The following is a 19,979-nucleotide window of genomic DNA, read 5'->3' on the forward strand; positions in this document are numbered from 1 at the left end:
CAGCACATCAGTGCACTTTAGAAATTACACCCCCGTTACACGTCACCTCACTGGGTAGGCTAGCCCTATTGCAGATACAGTCTATGATCCCAGTACTGTTTGGAAGCACATTCAGTTCTGCTTTCTTTTGGCAGTTAATTTCCCCACTTACATATTCAGGAACAAACAATTTCAGAAGGCAATCATTATAGCCTTCAGTATTCAGGCTCCCTGTGGTCTCAGCCTCCCTTAGAATCCTCCTCCTAGATTTCTCTTAGGCTTCTCACTGTAGACATCCCTTGCTTTTCCATCTTTGGTTACTGCCTCCTCCCTTCTTCCCACCCTGATCACTCTTTTCATAATTGTATACATTTTGATACAGTGCTCTATCAACCTGTTCACCTGAAAAGGAAAAATAGGTGGAGTTCTTTCCAAAGTCCCTTTATAAATGTTCAGGAGCCATTCAACATCTTTCCTATAATACAGTTATTAAATTCCCCATCATTTCCTTCTTCATAATGAATGTTTTTAAAAAACATATGAGATGAAATATTTATTTCAGTGGCAGTTAAAAGATGTACAATTGCACATGAATCATCCTTCAGATTGTATAGTTAGCTGACTGCATCATCTGAGACAGGTGTGAAAAATAATTATGAATTTTTATATGCTGGAAAGCAGTGATTCTGACACTGCCCCCCCCCCCCTCCCCAACAACAAACCTAGAGGTCATGTTGGATAGTTAATTGGTAATAGAGCTGAGTGAATAATTTTTATTTTTATTTTTTTTGGTTCCATCCGAACCAAAACATCATCCCCCAAATCTGGTTAGTTTTGAACTGAAAGTGATTTTTTTTTCTTGATGAAAAACTGAAGAAAGACTTGTTCATGGCCTATTTGAAATGACATTTTTAAATGAAATATTTTATTTAGAAAATGTTGGAATGAGTCATTTAGACTTTTTTCATAAGTGTTTTCTCATTTTTGATTGATCTGGAACTATTTGCCACATTCTACCCAAATTCACAAATAGTTTTGCTTGCCCTGAAACTGCATTTTTTTTGCCAGAAAAAAATGTTGCCCAGCTCTAAATGACAATTGCTATGGCTAAAGAGGCTAATGCAATCCCTTAAGGTATAAAAAGGGAATATCAGGTAGGTTTTCAGAAGGTTACATTACTTCTGTATAAGGCTCCGGTGAAACCACTACAGGAGTAATGTGTTGAATTCTGTTGTCAACACTTCCAAAAGGATGTTAGAAAAACTGGAGAAAGTTCAGAGAAGAGTTCCAAGAATGATCGGAGGCTTGGAAAATATGTCTTACAATAAGAAGCTCATCAAAGAGAAGGTTCAGATGATTTATCAGTGTCCAAGTCCCTATATAGAGAAAGAATATCTAATGTTAGGTGGCTCTTAATCTAGCAGAGAGAGGCAGAGCCTGATTCAATAACAGGAAACTTAAGTTTTGAAAAAATGAAACTGGAAATAAGATGCAACTTTTTAACTGTGGGTTAATTAAGTATTGGAAGAATTTAGGAAGATAGTGGTGAATACATTATCACTTTGAGTCTTTAAGTCAAAACAGGATGCCTTTTTAAAGGCAATGCTGGAGTTCAACAAGAAATCACTGGGCTTTTATACCTAAATAGTAGGAAAGACTAATTCACTCCCTGCAGAAACGAATGGGTGAACTTATATAGCCTGTGTCATGAAGTTAAAACTAGATGATGTAGGTGGTTCTTCCTGACTTTAAAATTTATGTAGTCAGCTGTAGCATTTCTAAGAGCTAAATTATATGGACTGTTCCAGAATTCAGATATCTGAATTAGCCCAAAGGGGTTAGCCCCATCTGGTTGTGCTATAGATTATCAAGAAACCATTGTGAGGACACCAATGGGTCTCTACTGTGATAAGAAAAAGCTTTCCTGAACGTGATGCTGGTATTGTGTGTGCTGAATAGTGCAAACATATTCCATTATTGTTAGTGAGAATTGTACAAGTGATTCCCACATGCTGCTCTGAAAAATACAGAATCTCTTGCTAAAAAAGACATTTTCAAGGAGATGAAGTAGAAGTCAAACAGTGATAGAAACGTAATTAAGATACAATAAATTACATTGTTTACTTTCTCTCATCCATTCAGATGAAACTACCTAAATTCACTTCATCACTTGCAAAAGGTCAAAATCCTTGCAGCATAATTTGAGACTGAGCCACTTCCTCCTAGTCTGGGAACATGGCCATAACTTTTGACATGGGTTACATATTTATGTAATTTAGTTATTGAATCATAGCATTTGATTGTCTCTGAGAGACTATAATTAGGAACAAATTTGAAACGGTTAAGTATTTAATTTTCCATCTTAGAAGAATTTTTAATTGGATATTAATTTTGTACTTTATAAATTGTGAGGAAATATAATTTAAACATAATGTAGTGACTCCTTCCCAACTGTTCTACTATATATATATTTCTTTTCTTTGCACAACTTGCATACACAAAATTCAAAGGGCCAATTTTTCATCTGGTATAATTCAGTGCAGCTGCATTGATTGTTAGGATTATTTACACCAGCTAAGGATCTGGCCCTTCATTTAGATTTTCCTCCAACCAGTCTGACTGATGATGATTTACTTCAAGCATTGGCCATACATAGATTACAAAAAGATAGAAACCATGTGTAAATCAGCATATAGTTGAGTTCTTTCAATATGTACAACACCCATAAGTCACTCCTGTCTATATACACATTGGGAAGTCATGGCATATTTTCCTGCAAATGAGTTTTCTACTGCCTCAGAAGTCCTTCGCAACAGAAGATCAAAATCTCCTCCCCTATAAAAGAATTTTTTAGTAGTTTACGTTTAACACAGTATTGTTTACCCTCATCTAACAAAATATATGACTGAACCAAGGAATTCATAATTCCCTGCAGACATTACTTTCCCAGAAGTGTTGCCAATGAGTTCCACCTGCCTTACAGACTTTCTAGATGGGAAAGAATAGCAAATATGACTGGCGACCAGCTTGGCTTAACAAATAAATCTTCGGTGAGCTTAAACAAAAAAAATGAAGCTTACAAGAAGTGAAAGCTTGGTCAGATGACTAGGGAGGAATATAAAAATACTGCTCGAGCACTCAGGAATGAAATCAGGAAGGCGAAAGCACAAATGGAGTTGCAGCTATCAAGGGATGTTAAGGGTAACAAAGGATTTCTACAGGTATGTTAGCAACAAGAAGGTGGTCAGAGACAGTGTGGGCCCCTTACTGAATCAGGGAGGTAACATAGTGACAGATGATGTGGAAAAAGCTGAAGCGATCAATGCTTTTTTTGACTCTGCCTTCACAGACAAGGTCAGCTGCCAGACTACTATACTTGGCAACACAGAATGGGGAGGAGGTGAGCAGCCCTCAGTGGTGAAAGAACAAGTTCAGGACTCTTCAGAAAAGCTGGACATGCATAAGTCCATGGACCTAGATGCAATGCATCCAAGGGTGCTAAGGGAGTTGGCTGATGTCATTGCAGAGCCATTGGCCGTTATGTTTGAAAACTCATGGCAATGGAGAGAAGTCCCAGATAACTGAGTGAGATTGGAAAAAGGCAAATATAGTTCCCAAATATAGTTCTTCAAAAAAAGAGAAGAAGGAGTATCCAGGGAACTACAGACCAGTAAGTCTCACCTCAGTCCCTGGAAAAATCATGCAGTAGGTCCTCAAGGAATCCATTTTGAGGCACTTGGAAGAGAGGAAGGTGATCAGGAACAGTCAGCATGGATTCACCAAGGGCAAGTCATGCCTGACCAACCTGATTGCCTTCTATGATGAGATGATTGGCTCTGTGGATGTGGGAAAAGTGGTGGAAGTGATATATCTTGACTTTAGCAAAGCTTTTGATACAGTCTCCCACAGTATTCTTGACAGCAAGTTAAAAAAGTATGGGTTGGATGAATGGACTATAAGATGGATAAAAAGATGACTAGATCATCCGGCTCAGTGGGTAGTGATCAATGGCTCGATGTCTACTTGGCAACTGGTAACAAGCAGAGTGCCTTAGGGGGTCGGTCCTGGGGATGGTTTTCTACAATATCTTCATTAATGATCTGGAAGATGGAATGGATTGCATCCTCAGCAAGTTTGCAGATGACACTGAGCTGGGGGGAGTGATAGATACGCTGGAGGGTAGGGACAGGATACAGAGTGACCTAGACAAATTGGAGGATTAGGCCAAAATAAATCTGATGAGGTTCAACAAGGACAAGTGCAGAGTCCTGCACTTAGGATGGAAGAATCCCATGCACTGCTACAGACTGGGAACTGACTGGCTAGGCAGCAGTTCTGCAGAAATGGACCTGGGAATTACAGGGGACAAGCAGCTGGATATGAGTCAACAGTGTGCCTTTATTGCCAAGAAGGCTAATGGCATATTGGGCTGCATTAGTAGGAGTATTGCCAGCAGATCGAGGGAAGTGATTATTCCCCTCTATTCATCATTGGTGAGGCCACATTTGGAGTACTGTGTCCGGTTTTGGGGCCTCCTACAGGAAGGATGTGGACAAGTTGGAGAGAGTCCAGCGGAGAGCAATGAAAATGATTAGGGAGCTGGAGCACATGTCTTATGAAGAGAGGCTGAAGGACTAGGCTTATTTAGTCTGCAGAAGAGAAGAGTGAGGGGGGATTTGATGGTGGCCTTCAACTACCTGAAGGGGGATTCCAGGCAGGATGGAATTATGCTGTTTTCGGTGGTGGCTAATAGCAGAACAAGGAGCAATGGTCTCAAGTTGCAGTGTGGGAGGTCTAGGTTTGATATTAGGAAAAACCTTTTCACTAGGACGGTGGCCAAACACTGGAATTGTTATCCAGGATTCTGCCAACCCAAAGCTTGTGGTAATTTTATTTTGTGTTAGGTGGTGTCAGGAAATAAGTAAAACGGAGACATGGCTGTTCAGCCGATAGATGGACTGGTAGAAACAGTATAACACAACAGTGCTCTTACTACAAAGTCATACCTTTACTTAGGCTTAAGCACAACATGAGAAGGTTCAGAAAACTTGCATCCATAAAATAAATTATGGACCAGTTTTGTGTGCAAATGCGATTACACTGTTTATATTGCATTCTGTACATTTTATGCCATAATTCTCTGGAGCCTTATTCAGACACTAGTTATCAAAAAATAAATCTTTTGAAGAGACAACTCTGGTATTCATGTCTTTTGTGTTGTATTTTTGCATGTGTAAATACTCTTTCCAGGGTTGCATTTTATTTTTCATTGTGTAAAACTGAATGACAGAAGTGGCAAAATGTTTCCTCTATCTAGAGTAAGCTAATACATTCTTATGTAAATCCCAGGGTTTGCATGTGGGAGTTTTGCCCAGGTATAGCAAGAATTCTTTCCTTTGTTTACATAACAGGATGACAAATCTGTCATTCTCTCTCATGACGTGATACTCTTGGATTTTTTTTTCTTAATTTTTTCTCTTACAGATAGTGCTTTGGGTAGGACATTTACATAGCATTTACACCATCCCCAAATATTTGACTCAGGTGATTATTAATAATTTCATATTTCTATAGAATTTTACAGCTGAAGATCTCAAAGTGCTTTACTGACGTTAACTAACTAGGGAACAAAATACTCCCTATGTGCTACAAGAGGTAAAACTATATAGGAATTGAAACCATCACTGAAATCTAGCTATCTTGACATGTGATACTCAACAACTGTTTGATTGCAAATAGAGACAGTTGTCAAAGTGAAAGACAAGGCTGTATGCAATTGAATATGCCTGGGTAATTTAAGTAGGCAGTACATAATTACTACAGTTAAAATTTGACTTGAACTGTGAGTTAACATCCCAACACTTATGAGAACTGCCAGAGAATCTTTAATGGATACAAATGACCAGGACTTCTGTTTTATGTTTCATCCAAAAGTGCTTCACTCCTGCCAAATAGTAATAGAATCAGTTTTGGTTTCTGAAATGGACTTATATATAAACCCTATTTTACTTTGTAGTCAGCATTTTTCTGGGCTTCTCTGTATCTCTCACTTCTTGAGAAGATGGCAAACTACCTGTGTTCTTTCTTTTTAATAGAGCTAATTTGTGTTAAGGTTCAAGTTCTGTATTATATATTGCTTCTATGTATGAAAGTAATGGAAGTAAGTTTGACTTTTCAATGTTCCTACAACTCACGAGGGTTCTTCTAAATATCTATCCTCCAAGGATACTGGTCAGTGTCTGTGGTATTTTGATGTAAAGCTTTGTGATGGTCTATATTATATATATTTATAGATACACACTCCTCTGCATTAATACTTCCTGTTGTTTTTATCCATTTTCTTTCTTCTGTATATTTTACATTCCCTCCCCCCTTGTTTTTTAACCTGCATAGTTTGATTTCTGTATCTAATTATCTGAAGGTACCCATCTGGGCCTACTCCCAAATACACCAATTGTCATTTTTAAACATGTTAATATGTTAGTATCAAATTTTGATGTAGTTTCTCTGTAGATTTGCTATTCTCCTTGGTTTTGTCTATTTGTGTCACCTGTATTAGTGGTCAACCTCCAGTTATTTTAATGATGTCAAAGGTGCAGGGATGAAAGAGATTCTGAAAGGACAAAAATATTTACAGTTTTTCTGACCAAACTCTATAGGGCACTGAACTGCAACTGGCTCATAGTGGGTGAACCCCTACACCTGTGTGGCACCCTAGTGAAGTTAATGTGGAAGCCCCTGGGCACAGGGATATGACTATATGGAGTTAGTTTCAAGATCTGGGCCTAAAGAATGATCTCTGGTGTAGTTGAAAAATACTAATTTACAGCTGGGTTAAAGTGCACTATTAATATAATAATGATCTAAACTTTAAACAAACTCTGTTTTTTACCCCTGTGAATAGTGTGTCCAGCAAAGAAGAGCGTGTATGTTTATAGTACACACAAAACATTACATTAAAGGAATATTGTTATGGAGGCAAAGTTGAGCATGCAGGAGTTGAGACATGCCAGGATTCATGAAACTTGAATTCAGTCCCTTTGTGTGTATGCATTGTGATAGCTATTAATTACATGATCAGATACTATTTTGATCACCTATTTAAAGTTTACCTCACTATCAATTTTTTTGTATCCTTTGTATTAGGTTTCTTGTCCCATATTATGCCCTACATTTGAGCCCTAACAGGTTGGAATGTAGCAAAACTATATTAAAACTGTTAGAATCTGTAGTATTTTTGGCAATTACTTCAGAATAGTATGCACTTTTCTTTTTATGATGTGTGACTAGCCTGACAGCGGCATTTGGGAAACCAAGGGATCAAAAATGCAATGTAATTTGATTGTTTTAAATACAACAGCTCTGGATTATTTCATTTTCTGAAAGACAACAGGAGTAAATGTGCAAATAATGCAGAAAGCTTTGGCTGTAGTTTATGATAAACCATTTGTGCTAATGTGACTTCTAGGGAATACTGATAAGCCTTTACAAGAATAACCTGATTACCATGAATTCCAAGCAAAGTTCATTGTTCCTTCTGAATCACAACCATCAAGATAATCTAATCTTCTTGAGTATTATAGCATCACTCAGGAATAGTACTAGAATTAATGCTGTGCATATTACAATCAGGTATTTTAAAAGTAAAAACCTACTAGGAAAATAATCATTCTTGGTACAAACTTCAAAGATGAGGCCTCAGAATGGATAAATTTGGAGTTTAAAAAATTAAGATTTTAGAGGAACTCAGTATGGTAATTTTTATGTTATGTGAGAGTAAACCATAAACTAGATGTGTACTAGTGCAGTTGTAGGACTCTGTCCTCTTTTCAGGATAAAGGATCTAACATCTGACTCCACCAAAGAAGTTGCCATGCAACTGTCTTATTGTGCTGTATGTACACTGCAAAATTCTTATTGTGTATCCTTGTTATAGCCATGTATAAGTGTATTGGGAAAATGGCAAAAAGTGAGACAGCCTTACACCATCATTTAATCAATCAATAAACAAGTAAATGAAAGATGTGTTTGGAAAAATATGGGTACACTCAAATCAACATTTATGGCCAGACTGTGGTTAGCTCCTGTGGTATTGTTCGCATTAAGGCACAAAGACCTTGTAGTCAGCAATTCAAATATTTTTATTTAACCATTACATAATACAGCAATGAGAGCCTGTTACTTGCTTGCTGCAGGTGGTTCTGCCTCCTGCAGTCCAGAACCCCACCTTCCAAAATGGAGGGTGACCTTTGGTCTCTGCAACTACATCCATACTTTTCAATGACAGCAGCTGCTTTGCACAGCCTCTGCTTGCATGTGGCATACAAGGGGGTGAGAGTGCAAGGAGACTCTCTTCTCAATTTGTATCTTTCAGTAGGGACCAGCCATGTTGTGAGCAGGGCCTTCATGTCTCATACTTCCTAGCATCTCAGCAGCATTGATAACCTGGAAGGGTGGGGTATGCTTACATCCTCAGGGCAACATGCGGTACCCTTTCCAAGCGGTGAGTGACTTCTGTATCCTGTGCACTGCCCAGAATGACCCTGCAGGAAAGACTCTTGCTGAGGATTCCTTCAGGGGGCTTCACTCTCTGCTTTTCCTCAGGATGTCAAAGGCACCGGCTAGATCATAATGTTCTCTGCGATTAAATCAGGTTCATGATGACACTGCTATTCTCACAGAAATGCACTTTGCATTCAGCTTGCATTATGCTTCTTACTCCTTGATTTTGTTCAGGAGAATCCATAAGCACTTCAGGTTTCTGTATGAGAAAATATATACACCCTGTGATTTCAGGAAAAGCAATGATAAATTAACAAGAGCCTTATCATTCTTTCCATGTTAAAAAAAAAAGTATCAACTCAAATGATAATGCTGGAAAAATCTGGGCTACTTTCAGGCAATTAAACTATGCTTATCTAAAGAAAGACCTTGATAGCCTAAGAAATCTGAAGTCAGAGACAGTTATAAGCATCTAAGGGATTATAAAATAAAGAAGATAATATTCTCATTTCAACAAAAAGCTAATAGTTGAAGATATTACTATAACCTATGCATTAATAAACCTAGTATGAAATTGTAGGGCTCCTTGGTTTTGTTGTCAATGGAGTTAAAGTGGTATAACTGAATGGTAAATGAGGATATCTGAATTATGCAGTTTCATGACAGAGTAGTAAATAACACGACTTATTAAACATACATTTCATATCATCCTTTTTTGGTGGTCTGAAAGGTGTTTTCTTCAGGAATTTCTAGTGAATTATTCTTGAAAAATAAGTGTGACAGAGTGAGCTTATATCTATATCACACTGTGAACTCCATTTTATACTGTATGTTGAACATGTCTAAATTTGCCCAAGGGACCTTTATCATATTGAATTGTTAACATTACCCCACCCAAGAAAGGTGAGTGACATCCCTTTGAAGACCTATCGTGAGAAGCCATCAAGGCAGCAATTTATGGCCATCGACTCTGGGTATATCTACACAGCAGCTGGCATAATTCCCAGTTTGGGTAGAGGTAAGCTCACTAGCTCTTCTTGATCTAGCTCCTAAAAATAGCAGTGTGGTCACAGTGGCATAGGTGGCAGCTCAGGATAGCTGCCCAAATGCAATTCCACCCAACTACTTGGGTATATTCTTGGGCAGCTAGTCTGTGCTGCTGCTTTTGTTGTTGCTACCATGCTGCTATTTGTAGGTGATAGTTTGAGCAGAACTAGTGCAGGTACATCCACCTGAGCTGGGAATTACATCTTCTAGCTGCTATGTAAAGATACCCTTTGTCTCTTAACTAGCAGTCCATCACCATGGAACAATGAGCTTTCTGAGCAGGGGCTTTAGGGTGGAGAAAGCATGACTGGGAAAGGAGGCTGGAACATCCCAAGGTAGCATGAAACAAAGAGAGGGAGCACCTCAATCTAAGAGGGGGCACTGCTTTTAGTGGGAGGACAACCATTGCCATAGGTAAGAAGAACTGACTGGAGAGAGGCAGGGAGTGGGAGAGATTTTGTTGAACATGAAATGCTGACAAACCTCAGATTTGCAGAAGGCATGAGATCAGTTCAGGAGAGATTATATCTTAGGACTTTTGTTGTTTTTAGAGACTCTCAAGTAACTCTCAAGTACTTTAAGAGTAGAGTACTTGTGGTTAAGAAATTCCTTTGCTGAGTCTGCATTTCTTGCTTTTCTGACACAGTGTCCCTGAAAGTGCTAAACTAAAAGCCAGAGTGCCCAAAGTCTAGGTGGAGCTCTAGGAGAACAAGTGTAAGTTACTGGGTGGTAGGGAGCTTTGGAGGTCTGACATTGATTTCAGAGTCTAGGGTGACTGTGTGGTGGTGATACCCCTTGTTCCAAGAAAAGGGATGAGATGAGTTCTGGCTCCCAGGAGTGTGTCCAAAACAGAGCTGGCTGAGCTTTCTGTGAACATTTTTTGGTTTTGAGAAAACGTTTCATCCCAAAGCCGGACAAAGAGTTAAAACCATGTAACTGCCGTGGAAAAAGATTTAAAAAAATATTCAGTTTTGGGAGACCTAAAACAGAATTTTCAGCTTTCCTAGCAGCTACTGCTGGAAAGGCAGAGAGTGCCAGTTGTCCAGTGCAGGGAACCAGAGAGTCACTGCCCGTTTCCCAGAACGATGGGGAGGTGCAGAGGTAGAATGCCCTGCCTTTGTGCCTCTTCATCCTCAGAGCTGGGAAGGAAGTGGTGTTCAGTGAAAGCTTAATTGAATCTGCTAGATTCCACAAAACGTTTCAATCAGTTGAATCTGCATTTTCTGCCAAAAATAAGTTTCATCTGAAAATTTCTGACCAATTCTAGTCCTAAGGCCTAGAGATAGACACAGTGACTATTCTCTATCCGGATCCAGCTGTCTTGGAAGCATGTGAGACCCAGCAAGTGGATCAGTATGGAGGTTAATTTTGCATAGATTGATAAATCCATGGCTGTAATATAGATATACTGAATTACTGAACTCTGTCCAATGGATAAGTGTAAGATTTTTCTGAGATTCCTGCAAGTTTTATCCCCTCTGTATTTGAGATGCCTGTGAGCCATTTCATATGCTACTGTTACCAAAAGGGAGTTGTGCTCACGAAGTTCCATTTACTCAATCATCCCTGAGTCTACCAATCAGATTTGTATTATTAGAACTGAGCTAATAATGGATTTTTTTTGGTTTGCAGACAATATGAAAAGTTAAAAAAGATGGCTTTAGGTCAAACTAAACATTTCATTTTGAAAAAAAATTGATGTATTTTGACCATTTTAAAATATTTTTGATTATAATAAAATTAAAAGAAAATTTGAAACAAGGCTGTTCAGAAAAAAAATATTCATTTTTGAAAATGTCAAAACATATTTAGACTCTTTCTGAATTTTTTTTTTGGCTGAAGCAATTTGCAAATTTGTATCAGTTTCACCAAAACATTTCAGCATTGCTGAATCTGCATTTTTTGTCTGAAGCATTTCTCTCAGCTCTTCTCATTATAGCAGAAGAAGCAACAACAGCTATAATCTAGGTTGTAAAAAAATTGCCATTATAACACTCTCTTGTAGCCCATAACTTTGTAGTACAATCACCTTTAGGAGTTGGTGTATTGTTGGTTTTTTGTTTGTTTGTTTTTTCCTGAGCTTGGTCTGTCCAAATTGCTTCACAGAGGGCCAGAAAATTTAATTGGGAATGTTTTTGAAATTGTAATTATTCTGCTTGGAGGAGCACAGAGCACTAAACAAATTAGAACAAAAATGCTTCACACAATTCTAGTCTGCCTTCCACCAGGAGAAAGCTGAGTTAGAATAAGAGGGAGTGAAAGTATAACAGAAGCAAAGCTTTGGTAAAAACAAAATGGAGCTTCCCTGGCGTCTTCCTTACTAGGGTAAGCAGTGCTTTCACCGCACCTGTTCCTTTGCTCCACATCCTATTTCAATCTACTCTTACCACTTCGAGAAGCTGGGGTTAGGAGACTTTCAATATGTATTAGAGGAAGAAGAATAGAAGAGAATAATGGAGAGGGAAGTGTTTAACACAGACAAGTTCTGTAAAGACAGAAGCTGATTATAAAAGAAAATGAGAACCTAGAGAAAGTACCTAGACTAGCTGAGGCACAACAAGGTCACTGTGTCCTTAGGGCACTGTGCAAAGACTTCTTAGCATGGAGGCCTTTTAAAAGCCTATGGGTGTAGTTGAGAAATTTCCACACTCGTTTTAATGCTTTCAGAATACCAGAAGGAGAGGACATACAAACTGTACGTGTGTAATCTATAGTTTCCTTGATATGAATTCCCTACTGTATGAGGGCCAAGGGTACTGAAAACTTTACTGAAGTGAGCCTTCATTGCTCAGAGAGTGACAAAATCTTATTCAGCACCTTTGTGTGGTAACGAGGGCACTTCCATGCCCTGTGGTTTTGCAGTTTGCACGGTTAGGCTCTAAAGCATAAAATATATTAAAATATTTAAAAATATGAATTATGAATCGAATTTCATTACAACAAGATAAAAGGACATTTGTGCCGTTTTCCACATTAAGGTGCAATCAAGGCTTAAAACCTTCCAATGCTTCAGTGTCATTTAAAAATGAAATAAGTCCCATTTGTCACTGAAGTCACAATGTCCATGTCTTCTGGGAAATGTCTTATTTTGTCATGATTGCTAATCGTTTTGTTTGGCAGTTCATGGCTGTCTCTGACAAAAGTGCCCTGGTACCTTTTCTGCATAAAAAAATAGCACAGAGTTTTACAAGTGCAGTGCCAATCAGCTCACTGTTCTTGAGCCTGCATAAGTTTGAATGGAGAGTAGATGGATGGCTTCATGTATTTATTTAAAAAAACCCTAAAATGAAAAATAACGAACAGAACACTGCGTGTTTAACACAACAAACCAACCTTTAAAATAATTTTTAATAAACATAGCAGGCACTGTGTGGTTGGGCGGGTGGGATATCAAAGCATCTGCACTTTATAAGAATTTCTATAAACCATGGGACCCAATCCTTCAATGAGCTGTACACTTGTTGAGTCTTGTGGGTTTGGGATCCACTACATTGCACGATCAGGGCCTTTAATGTTACAGTTTGGAGACTGATTTTTATTTGCAAGACATTATCTAAAATGTACTTTTGGTGCCAAAGTGCTCTTTTAAATCAATAGTTCATGTCTTGTCTTGTCATTTCTGGCAGCTAATACCTATTGGGAGTAAAGGTGAGGGACTGCTCTTTAAAAGGTTTTAAAATAAGTTCATTAAAATAAAAATATAACAACATTATTTTAGTGACCTTTCAAGAACTACCTTTTCCTCTCCCCAAATCATGTATTCTGCCTCTGTTTCACTTGCAGGACTAGCCTATATTATTATGCTGAACATCCAGATGCTAGCATTACTAGACAGAGAATATGTTGTTGAGGTAGGGAGAATTTGTGTCTGCCTACACATAAGGCCCATTAAAAAGGTACTCTTAAAAACTTGTAATTTATCACTTACTGGGATTTGTTGGTCTACCGAGCACTTAAAATGGGGAATCATCACAAATATTGCAATAAAAATATACTCTCCCCCCCAGGATATAGAAAAAACCTCTAATACTTAGTGAGATTAAACTGCAAACTCATTCATTTGTCTATTTTTCTCTCTTTCAACACGGCATGCTACTCATCTGAAATATATCTAATGGTTCCATCCCCGTTGTAAGACTCCAGGGGACTAGAATCCTAGTCTGTAGAACCAGGGATAGCTGATGTGCCCACCTCACCACCAGAAGGGTATGCAGTACTACATCCAAGGAGCGCTATGGAAATTAGGTTCTGCAGGAAGTACTGCCCAAAGTAGAGCGACAGCATCCTACAGTCCGCTGATGGCCAAGTCAGCGCACTATTTAAGTCTGAAGGGTGTCCCAGGATGTTGTCTGGGCAATTATATAGACTTCTGGACTCCAGAGTGCGCCTTGCTTCTGATCTCCAGTCTCTGACCCTAGCCTGACTCTGATCCTGGCTCTTATCTCTTGATTCCACCTGGTACTACTTTTGGTCTCTGACCTTGGCTTGATTCTTGCTTATCAATCCTGCCTCTAGCAATTACTCTAATCCCTGCTCACTGACTACTGCCTCCTGGCCATCCTTGACCGGTGGATACCAGCCCAGCTGGACCACTAGACCAGACTGCTTACAGCCCTGTCCTTTACAGCACTGCAGTCAATGCTATTTTAAGGAAGTGATATAAAACGGAGATAGCAATGTGATAAAAAGTTTATTAGGGACATGGTCAACTTGAAAGTCACATTCTGATCCAAAATGTTGTTCCTACAGAATTTTAAGTAACACCTATGAATATTGTAACTGAAAGAATGCAGAGGAAAAATATTCACTATTTTTTTCTTTCAGTAGTTTCAGGATTTGCAAATATAGGACTGCAGTTTGTGTATTGTTTGTATTATGGTAGCACCGAGAAGCCCCAACCAAGACACCAAGTCTGCTCAGGGGCTAAAGAAAGAAATAGATGACGTATTTTGCTATAGTTACTGCTGTTCCTTAGTGGTATCATCATTGCCCTCTCTCAGAGTATATTCCCTCTAAGCAAAAATGGGCCTTGATGGTAACTTAATACTTGCCTGAGCCAGCTTTAGTAAATCCCACCTCATTATAGTCACTCCAATTGATAATGGGCATTTTTTAAACAAGTTAAGGCCAAATGCTGTCTTCAATTGCATGAGTGCAGTACTCATTGATATCAATGGGAAGTGTGTATATATGTTCAGCAGAGGGCAGAATCTGATCCTTCATCCTTATATTGATGCTCAACGAGGCCTAAGAGATATTTCTGGAACACAGAGAAATAATGTATACACTGATGCATATACCTCAATGTTTCTAAATTCTCATTAGATCTAAACATTTAAAAGGAATTCCTTTTCCAAAATGAAGCATCCTCTTATCAAATAGATATAGAATTGCCTAGGAAACCCAAATGAAAACCATTCTTAATCACTATGGAGCAATTAGACCTTAGTTTTGCCTGATAATGCAAATTTCTTATGTGTTGCCATTTACTTTTAATCAAAGCACCATCATACCATAAATGTTCATTAGAATGCAGATTTCTACTCAACCTTGTTTAGAGGGAGATATGCATCAATAAAAATAGTGGCATGGATACACAAACGGTTGGTGGAATAAAACATAATTTATTTGAATGATGAATATTCCTGTTCTGAAAGCATCTTTGCTGAAGGCAAAGCTTTTTAATATATTTAAAAATTCAATTCTGGGCACAGATGGAAATTATTCACTAGAGAGAGTGAGAGATAGAAGCTGTCTGAAATATAATGATTATTCTGCTTTGATGAAATAAACATTATTGACATCTTTCAGTAAGTAAGAGCTTCCTAGTGTGTTTAATCTCAGATACTATACTTAAGGCCAGTGGCACATCTGCTGACCTGGTGTACACTAACATACCTCTGATTTCAAAGGAGCTCCACTGATTTACACCAGCGGAGGTCTGGCCCAATTTATTTGGAAATATACTGTAGATAAATTAGAAAAATAATGCTTAAAGTGGATGAGATATCAGCTGATAGAAATTTGAAGTTTAATATGATGATCTGATTTGGATTGACTTTAAGAACACAAGGTAGATATTACTCATTAAATAATCATTTCTGTTAGTTTAATCATGAAACAAATATAAGTTCCTAAGTCTATGTATGTTCTACCAGAGATGTTTTATTCAGGCCTAATTCTGAAGTCCTTACTTAGGGAAAACTTCCACTGGCTTTCATGAGAGTTTTGCCTGAGTAAGAAGTTCATGCCCTTTGTATTATAGGTCCAAGTGCATAGCTCCATGCCTTCTTCTTCCACAGATCTGTATTGATAAATCTAACTGTTTGAGGAGTTTGTATCATTATGCTTTTGACTAACCAGGTGCCATCCTTAATCCATATTGTCCTTATGCACATACATAGTGCACTCTTTAAGTATTCTTGTTTCTGTTTTCTGTCACATATTGGTTATTAAGGTGCTGGTAGCAGTAGCTATGTGTGCCTCTGAGTTGGAGATCCAAGGGTATATGCTGTTAGATGGTTTAACTTGACTGCTGCTCATCACACTGATCAAAAGAGTCTAACTGTTACCTTGAGCTCCCTCACCTATTGTTTCATCATCCATACAGAGTACATCTACACTGAAGCTAGAGGTGTAATTTCCGGATCGGGCAAACGACCTAGGTACATGCTTGAATGGCCATCCTGTCTACTGTTCAGGTCGCCACAGCCACGCTGCTATTTTTAGCATACTAGCTTGATCAAAGCCAGTGAAAGTATGTCTACCTGATCTGAAATTACACCTTCAGCTGCAGTGTAGGTTGTAGATTAGATTGTAAACTGTTTGGGGGAAGGCAGCTTCTCTTCGTTATACTGATACAGTACCCATCTTAATGGGACTGGAGTCTCTAGGTATTCTTGTAATATAAATAGTAAATAATGAATAATTAACTTCTTATTCTCTTACCAGTTGAAATTTTGTATTAGCTATGTTATAGGTAGACCAACCTTTGCTGATACACATTTAAGTTTTTATGCATAAATCCAGTGCAAAATAAATTTCCTAGTTGGTGTTTCTGCTTCGCTATCTTAATAACTGACCAGCTGGTCACCTGGTTCAAAGACAAGTATGACTGGTGCTTTGAAACATTCCAAAGTTGTTACAAGGCAACAGACTCTAAGAATATTATAACTACAAGAAACCTTTTAAAGATATGCAGCTGTATTTTCTGGTGGCGAGTTCAACTCTTCTTCCCTGTAGACTGATGGGAGGGTTCAGGTGGGAGTTCCTTAATGCTAATGTAATTTGCAAAACATGTTGGGAAATCTCAACTCCTGGCAGTATAGAGTTAAATATCTCTTTCCTAAATCACTCACATAACAAATTAGTGGGTGTGTATACAGCATATGGATGGTTCACTAAGTCCCAGTGTGTGATGCTTTGCATTCCCTCTAATGTCACTCATTATTCTATTTGACTTTAATTGTGTTCTCAGATTGATACATTAAAGATTAATGATGCACTTACGCTAAATCAAGAAGTTGGTTACAAAGATATAAAGGGGTAGATGGTGTAGCAATTAAGGCTTTTGTCTTTCACATCTGGCCTAAGATACGTAAGTGAAATGCATTCTAGAAGTCTCTGTTTATTCCCTGATAGATGTGCAGGTATGCTTAGTAAGTTCTAGGGTCAGTTGCTCTGTTTAACCTTTGGAAATCTCATTCAGACAGTTTATTTCAGTGGGGTGTGTCAAGGATGAATTTAGCAATGTTCACAATCAATGCAGACTGATGCATGAATGGCAGGATTATTCACATAATAGATTTTCAAAAACATTTAATATTAGGAGAGTATTTTCCAAGCTGCCGATACGTTAACACTTTGTTTCAAATGTAGAAAATGAAGAAAGTAGCTTTAGCTGTACAATAATTTATTTATTAGAATAATCAACTGAGTTTCTTAAATGAATTTGAAAACTTAGCATACTAGACGTATATTCCTGAAGTTCTTACTTGGGCAAAACTAACAGTGATGTCAATGGAAGTTTTGCCCTAGAAAAATGTCATACCTGAGACCACTCAGTTGATTAATGTTATCACTGTTTTTGAAATTTAGAGGACAACAAATATAGACATATCATCTTTTTTCTCTTATCACCAGTAGGTCAATACAGTAATAAAATGTGATGTGTGCAAATAATTTAGTGCTAATTGATCAGTTATTTGCAGAACATATATGGCTTTTCCTCCTGAGGAATGTTCTTTGTCTGGAGAACTCATTAAGGTTGACCTGATTCAATAACAAAACATTAAATAGGAAGAAGTAAGTTAATGTACAAAGAAATATGAAGATTTTCCTTTGGACAGTTATGATATGTAGTATTCATTATAATATGCTAGTTAATTATTCATGTGATTATACTCTAGCAGTAAAAAAAAGAATCACTATACTCTAGCAGTAAAAAAAGGATCACTATAAATATCGAAAGGATAAGCATCAGTTGCATAGTCCCCTCTTTTTTTTTTTTTTTTTTTTTACTGATACTGGTACTTGGTCCTGTATAAAATACAGTGTATGGTCCCTCTCTTTTGAGCTTATAGTCTAAGTGGAAAGACATAAGAATTAACATATGAGGTTGGACCAATGGCCCATCTAGTCCAGTATCCATTCCCCAGCCCTGGCCAGGACGAGTAGTTCAGAGGGAGATGTAAAATCCCTATAGTGAACAGATACATAATATTACATGTCTATGGAAGGAGCTTCTTCCTGCCTCTTGGCATATAAAGGTTTCTGTCTCCAAGCATCAGGATTCAAAAGAGAATAACATACTGATACATACATAAATAACTCATAGGCACCTTAGAAATACCATAAGTGGATTAGGTTAGATAGGAACAACAACATTTTGTTTTGAAATTCAGCCTGATTTAATTTTTGAAAAAGCAGAACATGAAATATTTTGCGTCAAATGTAATGTTCAAATGTTCAGTTTGACCAAAAACTTTTGATTTTTCATTTGGCAACAAACTTAAAAATTTCCATTTTAGGTCAAACAGAAAATTAGGTTTTGGTTTTTTCCCCCAATTTCCCTCACATGCTCCTTAGTTTAGTAACTGAAATGAAAACTCAATTATTTGCTCAGCTCTAATCTCATGGTTGTTAGTCAGGCAAAATTCCCATTGAAGTCAATGAAAGTTTTGCCTTGGTAAAGGCTTATTAACACTTCACTCTTATGTCCAGTTTTATTTAGGAGCAACACATTTCAGACACACTATAATTTGTATGAATAAAGAGATTAGATTAAGCGAAACACTTTTTAGTGGGGGGGGAATGAGGGGAAATCTTGGTTTGGTTTAACATCCTGCCCCACAGAGTACAAAAACAAATAGGAAAAAAGAAAATTAGTAGTAGAAGTGCAATTTCCTGGGAGATTTGTAAGAAATAATGCAATTGCATCATATATTTGAAGTACTCTGTACAGGCAAACTCTCTAAACTGGATGAATTATTAGGTACTGGACACTTGAGAATCATACATCATTTGTGCTACAGTAGTGGAAAGAGGGACATGTGATCAGGTGGAGGGTTACTGGTTATTAATATAGTGGGGAGAAAAAAAATCTCACTAGGAACCCAGACTATTCCATGTTTTAGTCAGAAGGACTGTGACAGAAGTTTAGAAAGTCAGAAGTGACTGAATTTGGTCTCATTTCTTTTAATGTATGGGAGTTCTTTTGAAAAAGGGGAATAGCATTAATCTTTTCAGGCAAGTTTGCATGAGAGATTTGGTACCCGAAAACTGAAATGAGACCAGATGATTATTTGGGAATGGGGACTGCTCATTGGCAAGGTTAATTGAGTGTTTTAAAAAATCACATTAAAGTTGTGGCTTGCATAATTACATTATGAAAACTTGTTAATTGTGTTGTAAATAAAATCCCAGACTTTGTTTTCCAACTAATTATCTAGCTGTGCGATGATTCAGAGGAGGAGCATGTGGCAGCTTGCAAATGTTAAGACTCTTCTCCAGACAGATTGAGTTAGGAAGAGCTATGAAAAGAAACCATCCCTTTCTGTGCATAGTTGACAATAAGAGAGGTGACTGACATGTGCTAAAGAACAGGTAAAGGCTAGCCTGCATGTCTTGGCAGTGCAGAAGATAAGATAAAAAGGCAATAGAAAGGGATGGATTAGAAAACAGGTGGTCTAGAGGAGTGATAAAGAATTCCCTCCTCAGTCATGTAGTGCTATTTGAATTTGAAAGGAAAGCTGCAACATTATGATGTGTTTTGGTATCTGTCATTTGTTTGAGTTAATGGGATTATAAAATTTATATCTAGCAAGCGTGTCTCGTAGTTAAGTTGATTTATAGCTTTATAGAAAACGTGAAGCTCAGTGCAAGAAGTTCTTACTCAGGCATGACTCTCAGTGCCAATGGATTTTTGCCAGGATGAAGACTGAGTAAAGACT

The sequence above is a fragment of the Emydura macquarii genome, unplaced genomic scaffold, assembly GCF_026122565.2.
Source record: "Emydura macquarii macquarii isolate MOO-44397 ecotype Brisbane River unplaced genomic scaffold, CSIRO-AGI_Emac_v2 contig_75, whole genome shotgun sequence".
Lineage (NCBI taxonomy): Eukaryota > Metazoa > Chordata > Testudines > Chelidae > Emydura > Emydura macquarii.